Source organism: Macaca fascicularis, chromosome 16 (genome assembly GCF_037993035.2).
Source record: "Macaca fascicularis isolate 582-1 chromosome 16, T2T-MFA8v1.1".
Lineage (NCBI taxonomy): Eukaryota > Metazoa > Chordata > Mammalia > Primates > Cercopithecidae > Macaca > Macaca fascicularis.
Window position 1 is genome coordinate 53,831,558 of NC_088390.1, and position 16,449 is coordinate 53,848,006.

Here is a 16,449-nt window from a genome sequence, read left to right on the forward strand (position 1 = left end):
GTGTTAAATGTTAAATTCATATGAATGTGCATGATGTATAACTAAATGGAATAACAAAGTGAGTTGCTGATGAGTATGTATAAATTTTTTAAACTAGGGTGTATTGTGGGAATATGAGGAGACTGAGATAGAAAGTAATAGTGTGCTCTATATAATGGCATTAGGAAAAGTTTGGAAGACTCCAGACCAAAGTACGAGTGGTGTGGGATCGAAGGGACCATAGGCAGGGATTTTTGCTTTGTAATTTATAAGTATTTTCAATCATGATGGGATTGTAAGTGGAGTTTTGTTTTACTCTGTGCGTATATGTATGTGTGTGTTTTACGTAAAGAGAAGTAACAATTCCTACGCAGATAGCCTTTGTGAAGAGCCCAGATCACACTACATATTCTCTACGGATAACTTTACTTTTTCCTTTTCTTAAAAGTTTTTTTTTTTTTTTTTTAAATGATGAAATCGACATTTCTGCTTATTAACATCCTCTAAAAGAGATACCAAAAAACTATTGAGCAACCTTTGGAGTAGGCAATATGTAGGACCCAGGATTTTGAGGAACCAGAACACACTCCTAGGAAAGGTATTGGAGTTATTATCGTTGTTTAAAATAATTCTTTCCTGATTGCGTACAGAGGGAGCCTATTCACTTGTTCTCCCAGGAAGTCTCAGAGTAAAATGGAAAGAAGAAATAATTTGGAATCAAAATAGCTATGTTCTGGCCCTGGCTCCTCAACTGAACATTTGCAAGTCATAGAACCTATGCATCCTAATATGCCTAACCAGAACAGTTGTTTGGTTTTTGTTTTTTTCTATGTTGTTATGTAAAATTAATAATGAAATTAATAAAATTTAAATATTGCAAATGTAATTTGCTCTCTAACTTTATGTGGAAAGCTTTGCATATAGCAATAATATTGTTTTGTAATATTCTCTCTTCCACATCTATTTTTTGTTAATTTGTAAGTTTCATACATATAAGGCAGATAGATATGTTTATGAGGTACATGAGACACTTTGATACAGGAATGCAATGTGTAATACATCAGAGTAAATGGAGTATCCATCACCTCAAGCATTTATCATTTCTTTGTACTACAAAGATTCCAATTATATTCTTGTAGTTATTTTTAAATGTACAATAGATTATTTTGACTGTAATTACCCTGTTGTGCTATCAAATATTAGATCTTATTCATTCTATCTAACTACATTTTTGAAACCATTAACCATTCCCACTTCCCCATGCCCAACTAACCTTCCCAGACTCTGGTAACCATCATTCTACTCTTCATCTCCATGAATTAAACTGTTTTGAATTTTAGTTTTTACAAATGAGTAAGAACATGCAAAGTTTTTCGTCTGTGCCTAGCTTATTTCAATTAATATAATGTCCTCCTGTTCTATGTGTGCTGTTGCAAATGACAGGATCTAATTATTTTAATGGCTGAATGGTACTCCATTGTGTACATGTGCCACATCTTCTTTATTTATTCATCTGTTGATGAACACACAAGTTGATTCTAAATCTTGGCTATTGTGAATAGTGCTGAAACAAGCATTGGAACACAGATATCTCTTCAATACACTGATTTCCTCTCTTTTGGGTGAAAGACCAGCAGTGGGATTGTTAGATCATGTTGTAGTTCCATTGTTAATTTTCTGAGAACATTCATACTGTTCTCCATAGTGGCTGTATTAATTTACATTCCCACCAACAGTGTATGAGGGCTTATGAGGGCTCTATTTTCTCCACATCCTTGCCAGCATTTGTTATTGCCTGTCTTTTGTATAAAAGCCATTTTAACTCAAGTGAGATGGCACCTCACTGTAGTTTTGATTTGCATTTCTCTGATGATCCATTATCTTGAGTACCTTTTCAAATATCTGTTTTCTATTTGTATATCTGTTGAACAATGTCTTTTCAGATATTTTGTGCATTTTAATTGGATTTTTAGATTTTTTTCATATTGAACTTGAGCCTTAATATATTCTTGTTACTAACTCTTTGTGAGAGAGATAGTTTGCAAATATTGTTTGCAAATATTTTCTCCTATTTTGTGGGTTGTCACTTTACTCTGTTAATTGTTTTATTTGCTGAGTGGAAGCTTTTTAACTTGATGTAACACCATTTGTCTACTTTAGCTCTGATTGTCTGTGCTTATGGGGTATTACTATAAAAATATTTGCCCTGTCAAATGTCCCCAATGTTTTCCTGTAGTAGTTTCATAATTTCTGGTCTTAGATTTAAGTCTTTAACTCATTTTGATTTGATTTCTGCATATGGTGAAAGATAGGGGTCTAGATTCATTCTTCTGCATGTGGATCTTCAGTTTTCTTAGCACCATTTATTGAAGAAACTGTCCTTTCCCAGAAGTTTGCTCCTGTCACTTTTGTCAAAAATAACTTTATTGTCGATGTATGAATTTATTTCTTGGTTCTCTATTCTGTTCCATTGGTCTATGTGTCTGTTCTTATGCCAGTACCATGCTGTTTTGTTTACTGTAGCTCTGAAGTATAATTTGAAAGTAAAGAAATGTGATGCCTCCAGTTTTTTTTTTTTCCCTCAGAATGGCTTTTGTTCTTCTGGGTCTTTTGTGATTTTATATAAATTTTAGAATTATTTTTTAATTTCTTTAAGGAATGTCATTGATATTTTGATAGGGATTGCACTGAATCTACAGATTGCTCTGGGTAGTACAGCCATTTTAACAATATTGATTATTCCAATCCATAAATATAAAATATCTTTCCATTATTTTGTATCATCTTCAATTTCTTGTATCAGTATTTCATAGTTTTTATTGTAGAGATCTCTCACTTTTTGTAGTATGTTTTTTCCTAGGTATATTATTTGTAGGTATTGTAAATAGGATTATGTTCTTGATTTCTTTTTTGGATTATTCACTGTTAGTTACTGATTTTTGTATGTTAACATTTTATCTATAATTTTACTGAATTTGTTTATTTCTAATAGTTTTTGAGTGGAGTCCCTAGATTTTTCCAGATATAAGACCGTATCATCCACAAACAAACATAATTTGACTTCTTCCTATCCAATTTGGAGTCCCTTTATTTCTTTCTCTTGTCTGACTGATCTAGGTAGAACCTCCAGTACTGTGTTCACTAACAGTGGTGAAAGTGGGCATCCTTATCATGTTCCAGATCTTAGAGGAAAGGCTTTCAGTTTTTGTTTTTTTGTTTTTTTGGTTTTTTTTGAAAAGGAGTCTCACTCTGTCACCCAGGCTGGAGTGCAGTGGCTTGATCTCGGCTCACTGCAAGCTCCTCCTCTCAGGTTCACGCCATTCTCCTGCCTCAGCCTCCCAAGTAGCTGGGACTACAAGCACCCACCACCATGCCCGGCTAATTTTTTTATTTTTTTAGTAAAAGAGACGGGGTTTCACCGTGTTAGCCGGGATGGTCTCGATGTCCTGACCTCGTGATCTGCCCGTCTTGGCCTCCCAAAGTGCTGGGATTACAGGTGTGAGCCACCGTGCCCGGCTTGCTTTCAGTTTTTTTACCACTTAATATAATACTAGCTGTGGGTCTGTTGTATATGGCTTTTATTATGTTGAGGTATGTTTCCTATATAACCACTATTTTTAAGGGTTTTTTTTTTAATCACAAAGGGATGTTGAATTTATTAAATGCTTTTTAGCATCAATTGAAATGATCACATAATTTTATACTTCATTCTACTGGTATGATGTATCACATTAATCAATTTGCATATGTTGACCTCTACTTGCATTCCTGGGATAAATCTCACTTGGTCATGATAAATGATCTTTTAAATGTGTGGTTGAGTTCAGTTTGCCGGCATTTTGCTAAGGATGTTTGTATCAATGTCCATCAGGTTTAGTGACCTGTTTGATGTGCCTTTTTCTGGTTTTGGTACAGAATAACACTGGCCTCGTGCAATAAGTTCTAATGTATTTCCTCCTCCATTTTTCAGAATAGTATGGGTAGGATTGGTATTCGTTACTCTTTCAAAGTTTGGTAAACTTTAGCTGCAAAGTCATCTGGCCCCTTGCTTTTCTTGGCTGGGAGACTTTTTGTTACAACTTTGACCTCATTAGTTGCTCTTGGATTATTCAGGTTTTATAGTTTTGTCATGGCTCAACCTTGGTAGTTTGTATGTGTCTAGAAACGTATCCATTTATTCTACATTTTCAAATTTATTTGCCTATAGTTGATCAGAGTAGTTTTCAATGATCCTTTGAATTTCTGCTGTATCAGTTGTAATGTTTTCTTTTTCGTCTCTGATTTTATTAGTTAGAGTCTTCTCTCTATTTTACATAGTCTGGCTAAAGTTTTGTCAATTTTGTTTATCTTTTCCAAAACAACAACTTTTCATTTTGTTGACTTTTTGTATTTTGTTAATTTAAATTTTATGTATTTATGCTCTGACTTTCGTTATTTATTTTCTTTTACTAATTTTCAGTTTGGTTTGCTTTTGCATTTCCAGTTCTTTAAGATGTGTCATTAGGTTACACTAATTTGAACTTTTTCTACGTTTTGGATGTAGGTGCTTTTTGTCATACAGTTTCCTCTTAGTACTGTTTTTGCTGTATTGCATAGGTTTTGGTATGTTGTGTTTCCAATATCATTTGTTTCAAAGATTTTAAAATATTTCTTAATTTCCATAGTGACCCACTGGTCATTCAGGAGCATATCGTTAAATTTGTGTGGGTTTGTATAGTTTTCAAATTCCTCTTGTTATTGATTTCTAGTTTTATCCCATTGTGGTCAGATAAGATATTTGATATAATTTTAATGTTTTGAATTGCTTTAATACTTGTTTTGTGGCCTAAAATAAGGATATCCTTGAGGATGGTCCATGTGCTGAGGAGAAGAATGTGCATTCTGCAGCCCTTGGTTGAAATGTTCTGTAAATATCTTCTAGGTCGATTTGGTATGTAGTGCAGACTAAGACAGATATGTCTTTTGATTTTCTCTCTGAATTATCTTTCCAATGATGAATGTAGGGTGCTGAAGGCTCCAGCTATCATTTTATCAAGGTCAAACTCTCTCTTCATCTTTAATAATATTTGCTTTATATATCTGGGTAATCCAGTGTTGGTTGCATATATAATTGTGATTGTTGTATCCTCTAGCTGAATTGATCCCTTTGTCATTATATAATGACCTTTTTATCTCTTTTAATATTTTTTCTTAAAATCTATTTTGTCTGATAGAAGTATATCTACCTCTGCCCTTTTCTGGTTTCCATTTGCTTGGAATATCTTCTTCCATCCTTTATTTTTAGTCTATATGTGTTTTTGTGTTTCTTAAAGGCAATAGATTATTGGACCTTATTGTTTTATCTATTGAGCCATTTTGTGTCTTTTAACTGGAGAGATTAATCCATTTACATTCAAACTTATTGCTCATAAAAAAGGACTTACTCCTGCCATTTTTATGTGTTTTCTGGTAGTTTTGTGGTCTTCTCTTCCTTCCCTCTTTCCTTGCTTTCTTTTTTTTTTTTTTCCAAAGTGATTTTCTCTGGTGGTATGTTTTAATATCTCACTTTTAGATTTTTGTGTCTCTATTGTAGGTTTTTTTATTTGAGGTTACTATAAGACTTGCAAACAATATCATATAACCCATTATTTTAAACTGATGACAACACTAATTGCAGAAAAAAACTGACAAAGAAGCAGAGAGAAAACTCATATCTCTATACTCTAACTTTATCCTCCCACTTTTTAACACTTTGTTATTTCTATCTTATTATAAAGTTTATGTCTTAAAAAGCTGGTGTAATTATAGTTTTTGATAGGTTCACAATTTAGTCTTTCTACTTAAGACATGAGTAGTTTACAAATTACAATTGCAGTTTTATAATATTCTGTTTTTCTGTGTACTTACTTTATCATTAGCTTTGTTCCTTCACTTGATTTCTTATTGCTCGTTAATATATATACATTTTTTTCTGATAAGAATTCCCTATAGCATTTCTTGTAGAACAGGTCTGGTGTTGATGAAATCCCTCAGCTTTTGTTTGTCTGGGAAAATGTTTATTTCTCCTTCATGTTTTAGGGGCATTTTCACAGGATACACTATCGTCGGATAAAATGTTTTTTTTCTCTTCACATTTAAATATTTTATGCCACTCTCTCCAGGCCTGTAACATTTCCACTGAGAAGTCTGCTGCCAAATGTATTAAGCTCCTTTGTATGTTGTTTCTTTTCTGTTGCTGTTTTTAGTATTTTTATTGTTGTTGTTCTTGATCTTTGGAAGTTGATCATTATGTTTTTAGTCTTATTTATGTTAAATGTGCTTGGAGTTCTACAACCTTCTTGTACTTAATCATTAATATTTTTCTCCAGATTTGGAAAGTTCTTCAGTATTATGCCTTTGAATAAATTTTCTACCCAAATATCTCTCTCTACCTCCTCTGTAAGGTCAATAACTCTTAGATTAGCCCTTTTGAGTCACTCTGTAGATCTTGTAGGTGTGCTTCTTTCTTTTCTATTCTTTTTGCTTTTGTCTTTTCTACCTGTTTCAGAGCTTGTCTTCAACCTAACTTTTCCACTTGAGTCATATCCTGAAGTCAGCAATCTTAGGAATCTACTTGATGCTTTATTCCACTGTGGCTGAGCTGGCATCCAAGCCACAAGACAAAGTCTCTCCCACACATTCCTCTTCTTTTTTCAAGCAGGAGGAATCTGCTTGTTTCCTCCTAATCATGGCCACCACCACCCAGGGCCCAGGGGACATATGGCCTGACTTCTGCTGATGTTCATTCAAAGCCCAACAGCTCTAAAGTCAGCTTATGATGAATGCTGCCAGACTTGGTCCCCTTCAGGTAAGTTGGTTATCTTCTTTACTAACGTAAGTCCAGAAATTCTTTGTAGGAGCCAAATCCTATAAAGGGGACCAAATCCAAATCGGGGACCACAGGAGCTTGCTTGGTGCTCTACCTTACTGTGGCTGAGCTGGTACCCAAGCTGCAGCACAAAGTCCCCTTTACTTTTCTTTCTTCTTTCTTCTTTTCTCAAGCAGAAGGAGGCTCTCCCCATGGCCACCATAGCTGGGAATGTGCTCTGCCATATCCCCAGTAATGAAACAGTGGTTGCCACCCATCGTAGACACGCAGCCCAGAAAGATGTATGTATGGATGGAAAATTGTACATATCCAGGATATTTCTAGAAGGGAGATAGTCCTAAAAAAAACAGTAAGGGATTGGGCCTGGAGCTCCATATATCTATGTCTACTTTTCCTAAGTCTGGAGTCAGTGAAGGTAACAGTTCCACAAATATTATACATCTGCTGTATTGTAGACATTGTCTGCCACTTTCCTACTATACTATGGTACTTTGTCAAAAATGTTTAATCTTGGTGGTATTTATTTTAAGTACCATTATCAGATTCCCCCATGGAAGAATGTTGTTACTAATTTAGTAATTTACAGTACTAACCATTGCAATAAAGAGAATGCATTTAAACATGAGAAGTTTCTTATACAATTTGATGGGAAGAACTTTGAATTGTAGAATTTAATTTAGTCTCCTTAAGGTTTCTTTTCTTCCCAACCCTTAGAATGCGCAGACATTTTCCACATGTAGGCTAGGATGAGGTCCAAAGTTTTAAAGAAGTGATTTGTGCCAGAATAGAGGAAGCTCTGACTTAAGTCATTATATAACTGATAATCAGTCCTGGTTGATGCTTGCAATTCCTCAGTCACTAACTAAAACATGGGAGTAGTCAGACTCCTGGGAAACTCTTTATAATTTAGGGCATCTATTGTAATGGTTCTTCTGGTAGCTATTGAAGGCACTAAAAGGCTTTCAACATCAGCCTGACAAATAAAATTTGTGTTTAAGTTGATATTATAAAGAATGATATCATGTATGGCTTACCAGGGACAGTTAGGAGTTGATGTAAAATATGACACTAATGCCTTAAGTGACTATGGAGCTCCTTTGCAAAATTTTGTCATCTTTCATCCATGGAAATCAACTTAGTAGCCTGTATACATGTGTCAAAGCTCGCATTTCCTCAACCCTCACTTACAGGAAAGTTGAAACTCAGCGAAATGCAGCTTTTAGTCAAACTGGCTATCCAAGGAATCATACAATTTCTTTTAAATTATCTCAGAGGAAATAAAATAGAGCTAGTTTAAATCCTGGCTCTGGGTTGCACAAATGTGTAACATGGGGCATGTGACTTCCACTCACTACCTCAGTTTCCACATTTGTCATGAGAGTTTTATTGTGAAAGAATGAAGTGTATGGGCTCTGCTATGAGAATTCTAGTGTTTGAATCCTAGCTTTTCTGCATTCTGTGTAGCTATCAATATGCAACTCCTGTTCGGTCACCTATTGCATTCGCTTGCCAGGGCTGTTGTAACGAAATACCAGAGAGTGGGTGTGTAGTGAATTATTTTACAGCCAGGGTCCAACTTATGATGGTTTGACTTATAATTTCTTTACCTTACAATGGTGTAAAATGAAAACACATTCGGTAGAGTCCTGGACTTATGATGGGGTTATTTCCCAATAAATCCATTGTATGTTGAAAATGTAATATAGCCCCATCCTAAATTGAGGAGCATCTATTATTTTATGTTACCTTGGAATCTATTTTAAACATGTTTAACGTTCTGATACCTGAGGCAGAGTTCAGTCGCCCTTTACACTGTTTCTAATTCTACACCTTCTCCCAGTTTCTTAATGTGCTGGGTCCAAATAAACCTACCTGTTTGTGCCCAAATGAACATTTTGCATAGATTTCTAATCACCCTCTCCAATTGCTTTTTGTAACTTTTACTACTGTAAAAGTTACCATTGTCTTATTATAATCATGTGATTACCTTTTAACTTCTCCCAGTAGGCTATGAGCTTCTGAAAGCAAGGTTCTGTTTCTCATTTATTTTTAAATCTATTTGCTAGTCAACAAATGTTTGGTTAGTGAGTGGACGAACAACAATTGAAACCAAGACTGTGCATTAAGGCCTCTTAATCATTGTTTTGAATTTGAGAGATGGCTACATATGGGGTGATTAACAATTATGCAGAGCCTCACCTCTGCCCAATATTTCTAGTGATTCTATTTAAACTATGATGGCAATAACAGGTTTATGTGGAGTTTGATGTGCAGCAAGAGAGAAAGAAAGAAAGAAATTGGTCTATAGCATACTGGTAAATAAGCATACTGGTAAATAATATAGGAAGAATAACGACTTCAGTGAACTTGAATCACTCATTTGAACAACAGATCCTAGACTGTACAGATAAAGATGATAAATATATCCTTGTAGTGGTTTTAACACTAACATCTCTTTAAGAAGATCTAAGGGCATTCCTCTCAGAAGATATTGTTAACTCAAAACCCTCAAGCTTTCATGTAATCAGAATTGAGTTATTATTGTGGTTGCCTCTCTATGTCATTGGGTTTTTTTTTGTTTTTGAAATTTCATAAATAGTGAAAGGGATTTCTCATCCTGCTATGGTTTGGATGTATGTGCTCCTGTAAAATTTATATGTTGAAACTTAAGCCCTAAGGTGATAGAAGGTAGACACTTTGGGAGGTGATTAGGTGATGAGGGCTCTGCTCTCATTAATGGGACTAATGCCCTTATAAAAGGGGACTTGGAGACTTGCCAAATCTTCCAGCTCCTTCTCCCAAGTGAGAATATCAATATGGAACTATCTATGAGAAATGAACCTCACCAGACACCAAATTTGTCAGCACCTTAATCTGGGACTTCTGTTTCCAGAATTGTGAAAAATAAATTTTTATTGTTTATATATTACTCATTATATGGCATTTTATTATAGCAGTATCCCCAAAAAAGCTCCCAAATCACAGGTATTAATAGTTCCCTGTGGAATTTTAGACCATTCTCTCCCTTGATCAATAATAGAATGATGTGACAGGCAAAAATGAGAATATAGTGCTGTTCATTTTGTAGTAAGACCTATATTGCCACTCCATGCTGGTTTTATAGGGTTTTTTTTTTTGCTATGTTTTTGGTAAGAAAAAAGTTATCTATTAGCTTTTGGAAGAAACAGTTTTAAAATCCTTATAAGCATCAATTTCTTCCTAGCTTGAAACTTTCCTTTAATTGTTAACAAAACTCATAGGTGTATTCTAATCAGGAGCTCAGCTATAAAGATTTTATAGTATCTCATCTTTACAACCTATTTAAAAGATTAAATCAAATGATTATTTTTATTATTAAAAATACTTTTCATAGAAAAAAATAATTGACAAGAATATATATTGATGAGTACTGTGAAGAAGTTTGCTTAAAAATAGTTTCAGGTTTGAAAAGATTTAAATATTGGATCACTAAATATTGGTTACTAGGTTACTATAGGCAAGTCCTCATGTAAACAGTAGGTGATCAAAGGAGAACTAGAGGCTACCCTTTGGGTTCATTCCCCTCAATGCCTTCTCTCTCCCTCTCTTACCTCTATATCTAATATAGACAACAATCAAGACACTCCATGGGGGTTGAAATATCACCCCCATACATTTCTGTTAAAATATATACACAATACCTGTTACGGTAAGGATATTGTTTACCTCATTTATTGCTAGTAATAGGAGTTATTTTGTTTTATTACTTACGTTTATACTTGAAAGCAATGGTAAGCAGTGGTAGTAAATAATCCTGATAGATCGAAAGCAATGTGGAAAAAAATGAAGCCTGGAGCATTTTTGAGACAGCCAGAGGGAAGGTGGTCCTCAGAGAAATCCAGTCAGCCTGCCCACTGTGGTGGAGCCTCAGGAAGTTCCTGCCATTTGCAGCAGGGAGGAGCCTGGCCCCTCCTCTTCCTGTGTGGAACCTGGGATTCGATTGGCCTGGCGGGAAGCACTTTAGCCGAGGGACTCTGGCTTTGGATGAGTCCCTGTTTCCCCCCTTTTTTTCCCTCTTTCCCCCCTTTTTTCCCTCTTTTCACCCATTAAAACCCTGGTTTACTCACCCTTTAAACCATCTGCGAGTCTAAATTTTCGTGGCCGTGGAACGGACGAGAACCCGGTCTTTAGCTGAACTACGGAAAAGTCCTGAAACATATTTGGCACGCAACTTGGGAGCTCCAGAAGTGGTGAGTGCGACGCAAACCAATTCTTTTTCCATCTTCCTTCTGAGCCTTTTCATCCTCATGGCCTTTTACTTCCTTTTTCAGGAGGGACTGGCGAGCAGCAGTTCCAGGCCGCTCCGGCTCCGCGCAGGGGCTGGGACGCATGGCCCAAGGGTTCTAGCCACCGAGTGCTGCTGCTGGAGCCTTCCCCTTTTCCAGCCGAGAGATTCAGTTCCGTAGGATAGCAATTAAACTTTCTCCCTGGTGGAGGAACCACTTGCATAAGAATAAGCGGTTCTTCCTCAGGCATTTTTAAACTGTAATTTTTTCCTTCCCCTTCACCCAGTCGGCAGTTAATCTTTAAAGATTTTTTTTTTCTTTTTTTTTTTGATACAGAGTCTCACTCTATCGCCCAGGCTGAAGTGCAGTGGCACTGTGTGGGTTCACTGCAACCTCCCTCTCCTGAGTCCAAGCAATTCTCCTGCCTCAGCCTCCGGAGTAGCTGGGATTACAGGTGTGCACCACCACACCCAGCTAATTTTTTAATATTTTTAGTAGACACGGGGTTTCATCATGTTGGCCAGGCCGATCTCGAACTCCTGACCTTAGGAGATGCACGTGCCTCGGCCTCCCAAAGTGCTGGGATTACAGGCATGAGCCACCATGCTTGGCGTTTTGTTTTTCTTCATTCATAAGAGTTTTACTAGGTTAGCCCCCGCCCGCCCCCCCCCCTCCCGCAATATCACTGTATTCTCTACCAAGTTTTGGTTGTGAATTCAGGCTTCCATCTTGTTTTACATCCTGGGGACTTGGCCAGTAACTACTTGGGAAGGCTTTGTTTAGCAACCCTACCTTAGGGGATGAGCCCTCTCAGGTTAGATATCTGCACGATTTCCTAACCCTGTCTCTTAAAGGGCCCCACACAGCGACTGGGTTTTCTTCTGCCTGTCTGTGTGTGTTGTGTGTAATGTCTGTAAAAAGAGCTCTAATTAATTTGGTTTAAAGAAAGGCAATTGCTTGGATCTAATATATTTCAAAGGGAAGATAAAAGCTGTGGTACCTTTCAATTCACATGACTTTAATCTTTGACAATATAAGCATCCCTAAAGACTGCTGGTAAAATGCAGGTCAGATGCAAGGTTTGCTATGTGTTTTGAGGTTACAAACGGCTCTTTTGGGTTTTGAGAACTATTTGAGTTGCCAGCTTCACTCTCGGTAAGGCTAGGGGACCTATAGAAGTAACCATGCCCTTGACTAAGAAGGCACTCCTTGGGCTGCAGTTAGGAGACAATTAAAGCAATTTACCAAGTTTTACCTTAAAGTTAAAATTGCTAGGAGTTAATTGAAACTACTAGAAATAGATTTACATGCAATGAGTGTAAGAACAGTAAAGTGTGTGTGTGTGTGTGTGTGTGTGTGTCTATTTTGTAAAAAGTTATAAGAAGGCATGGAAATGTAAACTTTGCCTAGTGTTAAAGGATTGTTTTGAGTTAAATTAGGAAAAAGATGAAATTTTAGAGAAGTGGTGGAATAATTGTGGAAATTAATCTTGCAGAAGAGGTTCTCTATGTGAACATATTAACTAAATTCAAAAAGGAGTGTTAGTTTTTTTTCTGTAAATTGAGCATTGAAATAAAAGCATAGCAAGGTGTTCCTAAGGTGCTAACTTGCTCTCTGGCAAAATTTGTAAACGGTTATAGAAGGTTTTTGCTTCTTTAGAATTTCTGAGTTATCATTTTGGCAAAATAAATAACTGGTGGTAGTCTGGAATTCTATTTTGTAATACCAAGCGTTTTAAACCTTGAACATTTAAACAGCCTTCCCCAAATCAAAATTGTCTTCCCTGGCACCCGGCTTTTGGAATACTTCAGTGGGCCCCTGAAGTGTCCAGAAATAATAGGTAAACAGGATTAGTTGACATGTTTAGGTACATGGGATTGCCAAGATGATGCTCAATCTTATTTAGATTATATTTTGGTGAATAATGCTAATATATGTTCCAAAATTGTATGGGGCGTCTAAAATTGTAATGTCTGAGTATATGCTATGAATCATAATTAAGGTTTTTATGTTAAGTTATTGTAAACCACAGAGATAACCAAACTTCTTTATCAGTTGCGTTTCTAACTGTAACTACCCTGGACATTTTGCTATTCACAGACAATTGTTGTCTGATTTAATCCTTTTCAAAGGATGGTTTATAATGAGCTATATAACTTTAACAGGTACTCTCAAAAACAGCCTTTTAACAACTGTAGAGATTGTAACATTGGAATAAAAGAAAATGTACAGGACTCAGAGAGCTGAAATGTTCACGAATGTCAGGCAAAATGAGTTAACTAAATGGACTGAACTCAGGAAGCTGAAGCAAATCTTTTTGGCTTTTGCTTGGAATATTGCTGATCCTTGTTTTGTTGTTCAGAGTCAAGGAAACTTATTTTGAGCTATTTACGGCCTTTAATAATTGAGTAAGTTATGCCCCCTATGATCAAAATTTGAAGCATGCTTGTTTCTCTCTGCCTCGTTCCCCTAAAATTTGGAAACTATCTGTGAGTATTCTCCTGGCAATATAGTTGTTTGCATCAGTACAATAAGAATCCGTTTTTCTTTAGCAACAGAACACAATTGGAGAAAGTGATTGTTTTACCAAGGCTTTGACTAGAAGGGTATACTTCCCTTTAAGGAGTCAATCTTGACTTGCAGAGCCTATAAATGCCCCATGGGGGAAACTGGCCTCATACACTCATCTACGCAGTCCCTGTACAGGGCTCCTGACGTGTGGTCTGTTAAAAATGTCAGTTTTTAACAAGTCTTGGAGCTCCCAGTTTTATCTTGGGACCTTAAGAGGAGAGAATCACCCAACTCACAGGTGTCTGAGGATACAAACCCATGGTTGGGCTCAGCTTTTAAAGGTCTTATCTGGCTGTGCCAGGTGGCTCGTGTCTGTAATCGCAGCACTTTGGGAGGCCGAGGCGGGTGGTCAAGAGATACAGACGATCCTGGCCAACATGGTGAAACCTCATCTCTACTAAAAATACCAAAAAAAAAAAAAAAAATTAGCTGGGCGTGGTGGCGCATGCCTGTAATTCCAGTGACCTGGGAGGCTGAGGCAGGGGAATAGCTTAAACCAGGGAGTCGGAGGTTGCAGTGAGCCGAGATTGCGCCACTGGACTCCAGCCTGGCAATAGAGCGAGATCCATCTCAAAAATAAAAAGGGTCTTATTTGAGATTCCTTGTGAAACAGCCTTCCATCAAAGCCAATCCAAAAGGCCTGTGTAGAAATAGTTATTCTTGCTTCACTTTATGCAGATAATCAGGCCAAGTATAAGACTGAAGTCTATTTTGCAAACCACCCAGTCCTTATCATAATTTTCTTTTTAACAAAAATGGGGACTGGAGAGAGAGAAATTATGTTCCAAAACTTACCATACATTTATTAAATCCTAAACTCATTAGTTGTTTTTAAGTTTTTGCCTACATTTTAGACTAACCTTACTTGTTCCTGTGAACCAACCATCAATCCCTGGCTGCAGCTCAGAAAGAACAAGAGGGATGGGTAATGTAGAAATCTGGATTAATATTCTAGTTCTGAGCAATCATCCTGCAAATCCTGCCAGGCGATGGAATAAATAGAGAATACATAGGGTGCCTGTTGCCCGGAGGTTTCCTTTTTGGGAAAGTAAGACCAAGGGAACCAACCAAAGCCAGCATCATGCAGCCAAATCCTAGCAACCATAACGGTTGCTACCAGTTATCTGGGTGTGTGACAATGAGAGCCAGGTGGGAGGGCCTTCCTCGAAAAACCCCAAAGGGCCTGTGCACTGGGGTGGAGCCACAGAAGTTCATGCCCTTTGCAGTGGGGAAAAGTCGGGCTCCTCCTCTTCCTATGTGGAACCTGGAATTCAAGCTGTGGGTGAGACACACTCTAGCAGAGACTTTGGCCTTGGGAGAGTCCATGGTTCCCCGTTTTCTTCCTTTTCACCCAATAAAACCATTTTACCATTCACATTGTTTGTGAGCCTGAATTTTCATGGCTGTGCGACAAAGAACCCCATCTTTAGCTGAACTAAGGAAAAGTCCTGCAACATTTTGTGTATATGTAGGATGGCAGGGGATGATATTGCTGCTTGGGAGAGGGTCGTTGTGTGAAAGTGAGAGCTCAAACTAGATGGTAGGTTGGAAATAAATGTGTTCTTTGTAAATGTATCTGCAGCTGTTTTGAAACCTCATAAGCTAACGTATTAGGTATTTTTATAGCAGAGAACTTAAAGATAGTATAATGTGCTCCCAGCTTAATAAGATTCTAACACTGTTGTTTGAATATATGATATCATCATGTTTAAAATGTAATATTCATTCCATTTATGCAATCTCTTTCCCCTGGTTGTTTGTGCTTTCCAAGATAATATAATAAGAAAATAAACAGCTCAAATGGTTTTTCCTTCACACTTTTATCAGTTTAGAGAAATAGGGTGACAATAAATGAAAAAAAATCTAACATTTATAAAGAGCTAAACAGGGGCTAGGTAATTCAGATATATATATATATATATAATCTTGTTGCAGCTCACAACTCTCCTTCAAGGTCAATATAATTATCTCCATCTTATAGATAAGAAAATGGAAACTTTGAGATGTTAAGTAAGTTTCTTGAAGTCATATAGCTTATAAGGGTAATATTAGATTGCCCAATTTCATAATCATGCTCTTTACCCTACACTGCATTTGGAGAACTTTAAAAATGTAGGGTCCTAAGAAGTCATTGACCTTAAGTTATTTTCCCCAAGCAAATTTCTTAAATATCCAATGCCTGACAAATTACCCAAAGGATGTCTTTTTCACTCAGACAACAAAAGTGAAACAAAGTGGTATCTCCTGCCACCACCACCTTTATTAAAAGTTTTAGCATATGCCATTCCCATAACATGACCTAGTTAATATGCTGTCTATGGTGATTTCACAAGAATGTGAAACAAACAATTGGAATCAGTTTGTTAACTGCCCCCATGGGAGTGAAAGTTTGGAAGAGGAACTGCAGTCTATGCTAGGTAGAATAAAGGTCAGACCTACTTGGCAATCACCAAAACAGAATATTGGCAATAAGCCATTGCTCTTCAGAGACAGAAGCTGTCATTGTGAAAGATTTCTTTGCTTTATTGGGAAACTTGAGTCACTTCCTGTTCGAACAACTGTTCTATGTTGGTCTGGCCTGGATCCTCTGCAAGGGTATTATGAAAACTTGCAACTCTTAAAATATGATCTGAGAGTGCATTGTATAAATTATCCCATTATAACAGTGCTTCTGAAAGTCTACTGCATATGGGAATCACTTGGGCATCTTGTTCAATTGATATTTTGCAGTCTTAAAAGGCTCCCAAGAGATGCCAATGATGCTAGATCCCATTTTGAGTATGATAA

General features: G+C 36.8%; 1 long non-coding RNA gene across 1 annotated transcript in view; it reads right to left on the reverse strand.

Moving 5' to 3' along the window:
• LOC135967659 (uncharacterized) overlaps positions 1 to 11,252 on the reverse strand; it is a 47,076-nt gene extending 35,824 nt beyond the window's left edge. Inside the window, exon 1 of the long non-coding RNA XR_010581813.1 lies at positions 10,933 to 11,252. This is a non-coding gene — a long non-coding RNA (uncharacterized lncRNA). The remainder of the gene's footprint in view (positions 1 to 10,932) is intronic.
• Positions 11,253 to 16,449: the final 5,197 nt, after the last annotated feature.